Source organism: Nicotiana tomentosiformis, chromosome 11, assembly GCF_000390325.3.
Source record: "Nicotiana tomentosiformis chromosome 11, ASM39032v3, whole genome shotgun sequence".
Taxonomy (NCBI): Eukaryota; Viridiplantae; Streptophyta; class Magnoliopsida; order Solanales; family Solanaceae; genus Nicotiana; species Nicotiana tomentosiformis.
In genome coordinates this window covers 14132952-14139603 of record NC_090822.1, presented here as the reverse complement: position 1 = coordinate 14139603, position 6652 = coordinate 14132952, and positions in this window count along the sequence as shown.

Sequence of the window (6652 nt, the reverse complement as noted above, 5' to 3'; positions counted from 1 at the left end):
GGCTATCTACCTTGGCGTTCTGTTCTCGTGGAATTTGGTCGAGCTGACATTCGTCAAACTCAGGTAGCAGCTTGCAGATTTCGGTCTGGTATTTTTGTAATCTTTGTTCCTTGATTTGGAAATCCCCTATGAATTGGTTGACTACGAGCTGGGAATCACAGCGTAGTTTTAACCTTTAGGCCCCATAGTTATGTGATAGTCCCAAACCTGTATTGACGACCGCGTACTCGGCCTTGTTGTTAGTCATGTCCGGGCACCTTATGGACTAGCGAATTATTTCGCTTGTTGGGACTTTAAGTACGAGTCCCAAGCCAGACCCTGACACGTTAGACGCATTGTTGGTATATAGGACCCAAAGGTCTTGTGTTTGGGGGGAAATTTGGACGGCTTCCCTTTCGTCTTCAGGCATTATTTTTGCGCTGAACTCGGCGACGAAGTCAGCGAGCACTTGTGACTTTATCGTCATTCGCAGCCGGTACGTAATATCGTGCTCGCTTAGCTCGATGTCCCATTTGGCCAGCCTTCCCAATAGCTCGGGTTTATGTAAAATGCTTCTTAGGGGGAAGTTGTGGCGACCGAGTTGGGATGACATTGGAAATACGGTATAAGCTTATGTGAAGCTACGACTAAGGATGTCACTACCCAAAACCACGTGACTGACACCCGGCACACTACCCGACCCGAGCAAACCAAACCATGTGATGCACCCAAATCATATGCATGAAAACCAATTTAACTACGGAAGCTCCTGGAAAATCATATACATTTTCAAGTTAAATAATAAAATATTTTTCAATTCAAAATCACACCTCACGTCTTTCATGATAATAACCATAAAACTAAGTAAAATAAATATACTTTCATGTTTGTCATGTGCAACCCCGTTATTACAATCTTTCACAACTATCTGTGGAGCCTCTATACCAAGAATAGAACCAACAGTTGGAGTAATTACAACAAAATAAAATAAGAAAGAACATGATAGCTACCACAAGATAAAAGTGGTGCTTCATAATACCTCGGAAAGAGAGTCATCATAGCCTGACCGCATGTCACGTATCATACATCATCCTGAAACATGTAAAGTAAACAGGACCCTGGAGGGGGCCCCTAAGGGCTGAGTACACCACAACAGTATTCAATAAGTGTCATAGACTCTCTCTAACTTAAGTTCTTGGGACAAACTTTATAAAACTAATGCACCAATATTTAATATAAAATGATAAGAAATTTTATCAATTCACGACCCTTGTTATTTTAAATAACAACCAAGTGAAATACAACCCACAATATAAACTGTTAAAGCATTTACATAAATCCAAGATTTTGGATAAAATCATACAAAATCATTCCGTTTGCTTTAAGTCATCGAAATCACTTTCTGTTCCTTAGGCCTAAATACAAGAAAATCATCATTACCTTTTACTAGGAGTACTATACTATCATCGACACAAGAAGGTCAACTAGGTTATGTACCTGGCGGCAAATATCATATACCCTACTTGCTCAGGTCGTCTCATCGTAGTGCCGTACAAATCGACCCAGCCATGCTAATAATAGCACAAAATAGTACTCTCTCGAGGGCTGTAGTCTATACCACAAAGTGGCTATCTACGCCTACACCGGCACGTGTAGTTTTATGACAACAAATACGATATATCCGAAGTCAATCTCGGTGAACACAAGTAACTCCCAAAACATTTGATACTTCAAAATAGATTCATAGTATAGTAGCCTCAAATGATCTATTTTTATCAAATCATAGCATTTATAGAAAATCTAAATCCTTTGAACAAATAATTAAATAAATAACCTTTTACATGCTAAAGCCTTTAGCAATTTAACATCAATCTTTAAAATATACCACAAGTGCTATTCTGTTCGTCAATTTACAAAAGAAATCTTTGCATGAAAACTTATCTTTAGCACTCAAATATGTATACTCTTGTCAATACGTAAATTTTGATAAAAACTTATAACATTTACCTTGAGTGTCACTTTGCCAACAAGATTTAAAATAAAATTTTATAAAACGGCATGACACTACATATGCAACATAATATTCTAGTACATGGAGACATCCGTACTTGTTTGTCCCCACAAGCACGAAAGAATATTTGCAAACAACTTAAGTATTAACTCGAAACATGCTTTTAGAGAAAGTCCCTCAAGAAGAGTAAGTTTTAATCAACTTACCTCGCTTTCACTTTATTAACATTCACAAGCTTTCAATCCCCCTCCATCATTTCAATGTTGATTAAAATGCTCAACATCCCCAACAAGTCGATATCTACAATTAGATATCCTAATTACATCAAACTATGACCTAAGATATTGATCAACATCCATATATGGCTCACAAGTTAGCTACAAGCCTCCAACTCAAATCGCCAAATAGTTTTACATGCTAGACCATTCAACTTCATTCTTATGTTTTAATACCCATTCGAAGTCATTAAGATTACTACATCAATTGTCCATTGCCACCAAGTTACTATTCATCGTCTTCCATAATCAACACTTGCAAAATATACAATTCGAGTGATTACGTAGTTGATCACTTCGATCTTTTGCTAACAAATAATTCCATAGGTTCATTGTATTCATAAATTTCAATCGCCAAAATTACCATTCATCTTCTCTCTTATTTTCTCAAAAGTACTATTTATGCCATGAACTAGAGTTTTATAATCCAATCTTTCAACCATTAAAACCTATAACAAATGGTTCAAATACTTCTAACTACTCATAATAAATGAGTTTGAATCATTGGAATTACCTCTAGTAGATTAATCTTGAAAAATTACAACTTTGATGATTTTTGTGTTCTTGAGGATTTGATGAAGAAATCTAGTATTTGGATGTAAGAATGATGTTAGAACTCATGTATATTGAGTAATAATCAGCCCAAAATATCATTAACAACTTACCTTGGTTGATTAGACTTGATTTGAGCTCAAAATCGCCCCTTCACTTCAAGAACCCTAACCCCCAAATACACAAAATACCATTTTCCCCCGATTTTATAATCCCAGAATTCTGGGTTTCGGATGCGGCCCTGGATGCTTCGCATCCCCACTTCATTCCTCTTTGAAGTTCGGATGCGGACCTGGACGCTATGGAAGCACTTTACTGCCAACCTCTCTTTCGGACGCAGCCTCGGATGCTTCGCATCCGCAGGCCCCTCCGCCAGCCTTTGGTAATTTGGTCATAACTTCTTGTAGGAATGTCTAAATGACAAACGGTTTGAAGTGTTAGAAACTAGACTCAAAGATATTTCATTTGAAAGGTTTTACATCACATAACCAATTATATATATGTATATATAATCGTCCAAAGTTTGGTCTTGTGCGTACTCATTTGGAACTTTAGTCAATAATGTAATTTCCAACTTGACTTAGACTTAGGGCTCTCCTTAGAACCCACATCACTTATAATATACCTCGTACACTTATTATCATATCCAATTGATGTCCATCATATTAATAGTCCTCGTTTGCACACAAAGAAATATAATTAGCGCACATCAACTTTATTAATAACGCTTAAGTACTTCGAAATTTTCCGGGGTACTACATTCTCCCCCACTTAGAACATTCGTCCTCGAATGTTTTACAAGTGTCACGACCTAAAATCCGTTTAGTCGTGATGGCACCTAACCCAACCCGCTAGGTAAGCCAATTATCAACTATCCAATTCCATTAACAATTATTAAAAAAAATTTAAGTAAAGAAAAATCTTAATCTTATACAATCCCCAAGAACTGGTAGTACAAATCATGAGCTTCTAAGAATAGAGTATACAAAGCTGGTATGAAGTAAATACATCATCTATTTGAAAAGTACATAAACAGAATTTTATCAATCTAAGACTACCATGAACAAGAGGCAGCTACAACAGAAATGCAAGTACATCTTCAGATCTAGCTCCCAACGAACGCAGCAACATCAGCGGCCAATATCTCACGCAAGATGCAGAAGTGTAGTATGAGTACAACCGACCCCATGTACTCAATAAGTAACTAACCTAATCTTAGGCTGAAAGTAGTGACGAGATCGTACCAAGGTCAAAATCCAACTTCCATAACCAACAATAGTTCATAACAATATAAAATAAGTAATACTCGAAGTAACTCAGAGATAAAATGCTCAATAAAATCATGATTTCTAAAAATAGTTCTGTCTTTCAAGTACATCAGTGAAAACCCAAATCGTTTACCGAAGTTACCAAAAATATGAATAAGATTGAAAATAATAATTTTCCAAAAAATCCTTTCAATGGTAATTAAGATGTCTCATTTTCTTTTCAGATAACCAGTGTAAAACAAATGCATCACTATGCCCATATGTCATGTGTGCATGTCAATACAATAATGTATGTGATGCACCATGCTGACAGCCACATGTGCTCACACTCTCGAATACGCAACCACTCGGTACTGTATATGGCCCATACGGCCCAGGAAAGATCCATCCCAGAATATACACATCAACTGATCATCAATCACTCAGTACCGAGTAGAGCCAATCCAGCCCGTGGATAAGATCCATCTCCAGGTATATAATGCTTCGGACAAGATCCATGTCCGGGGAAGATCCATCCCTCAGTAATATCAACCGCGCTCACCGGGGATGGGCCAGTCTGGAGGACTTGAGGCCAGGATTAGACCGCAACTTATGCTTGGTAGCTTCAGTTGTAACTTGTACATTTGGACTCATATGTCTGGTATTTTCCCTACGTGTGGAGTTTGTAGCTCGATAAGCGGTGGAACGGTTTTGTGATGAGTATGATGTAACTACGAGATGTGTTAAGACGATTTGAATGTGACGAGAAGTGTTTCCTTGGAATGTAAAGGAAAGGCCATTGGGTGCTTGATTTTCGTTTCGATGTGACGTACAGTCTCGAGTATGAATATTTTGAAGGATCTTTCACTTTGTTAAATTTGAGGACAAATTAAATTCTCATGTCTGGTTAATGAGTTTGGACTCAGATAGACTAAGTGATCGCATAGTAATTGTGACTGCGAAAAGGTATAACAAGATACCAATTTGAGGCTAAGCAGGTGGGTTATCCCCTGCGGAGTAATCTACATAGGTGTGTTCCTTATAATGTGAATGGAGAGTTTCTTTTCTGCCAGCGGGGCGTATGTGTTGAGATTTGAATTTGAATCTAGTTGAGAAAGTTGACCTAAGTGTTAAGAGAATGAATGCGAGCTTAGCGGACGATTGAGGCATTTGTTTTTATGGTTGGCGTTGTATGAGCTTGAGAAGAACTTTTCGTTGAACTGACTACAGCATTATGGCAGTAATAAAGTATGCGTATTGTGAGTTATTGAGTATTTTAATCTATGGCTTTGGGCCAAGTGGGGGAGCCTGCTATTGACAATTCAATTCATGGTTTAAATTTTAGTTTTGGTCTGAGGCATACTTGTGGATTAGTTATGACTTGCAGAGGTTGAGATCGAAGTTGACCCAAGTACTGAAATTCCCATATATGGGTTATATTGCACTTTACGAGTATATAAAAATCATGGGATGAGTGAGTTGTTATATGTGAATAATGTAGTGTGCACGGAGTGTGAATTTAATCGGTGGTGTTAAGGCAGGGTTACCTCTTTGAGTGTTGTTGTGCTAATGGGGCACGTGACTTTCAGCCTGTTTGGGCAGTGCAATTTAGATTTAAGCAAAGTGGGTGACTCTCGAGAAGATGCTAATGGATTCAAAAAAAATGTATAAGTGGCAACTGAAAATTTTTCGGATTCGTATATCGCTAGAATCAGTTATTTATATTGAATGGTGTCGAGACTTGTGAAAATTTTGTATGACTATGGATTCTACATTCCAGTATAAGAAAGGAAAGAGGAACATTTTTAAATTTCACATATGATCCTTTAGAGTGGACGTCTCGGTTATGGTATTTATGGGGTGCTTAAGAAGAATACAACGGCTTATGTACCTTAGGGCAATGTGGTTTTATGTTAGGGCATCTTATAGTTAGTTGTGGTTAAAGATCGTGGTGTTTTAGCAAGGATAAGTATCAATCTGAAAACAAATTCGGAAGGGACTCAAAGAAATAGGACGACTTGGTAGTAGGTTAGATCAGTATGGTAAGAGATATGATCGATTATTTGGGTGCTTATGATGTGGAGGTTTTCTACAGGTGCTTTGTGGAAATACTCTTGGGTTGGGCGACCTGCGTGGCTTGGTTGAGTTAGAGAGATTTAGTTCTGATGGCTTGATTATGTGCAAATAGATTCCAAAGTATTCTTGATGGTTTCTACCATGGTTTGAACCGGATATTTTCTACCGGTGTGGGGAACGTGTTGTGTATTTTGATTTCCTCCTGGAAGGAAGCAAGAGGAAGTATTCTAACTGATCGGGTATGTAATTTGCTGGCGACTTAGAGTGTTAACAAGGTTCTTGTGTTTTCATGTAATGGCCTAATAGAGGCGGCGTGTGGAGTGAGACTGAGATTTGCATGATTCTGTTTCAAAAGGGAGGTAATGAGTTTATGGAGAACAAACAATTTCTATTATTGTCCCTTGTGGTATTACCCGAGCAGAGTGTACATTCAAAAAAATAAAAGGGGAACACTGTGTTTTGGACCTATAGATGTTTTGTTGGTATTGCGGTATTTGCCTGATTGATAGACT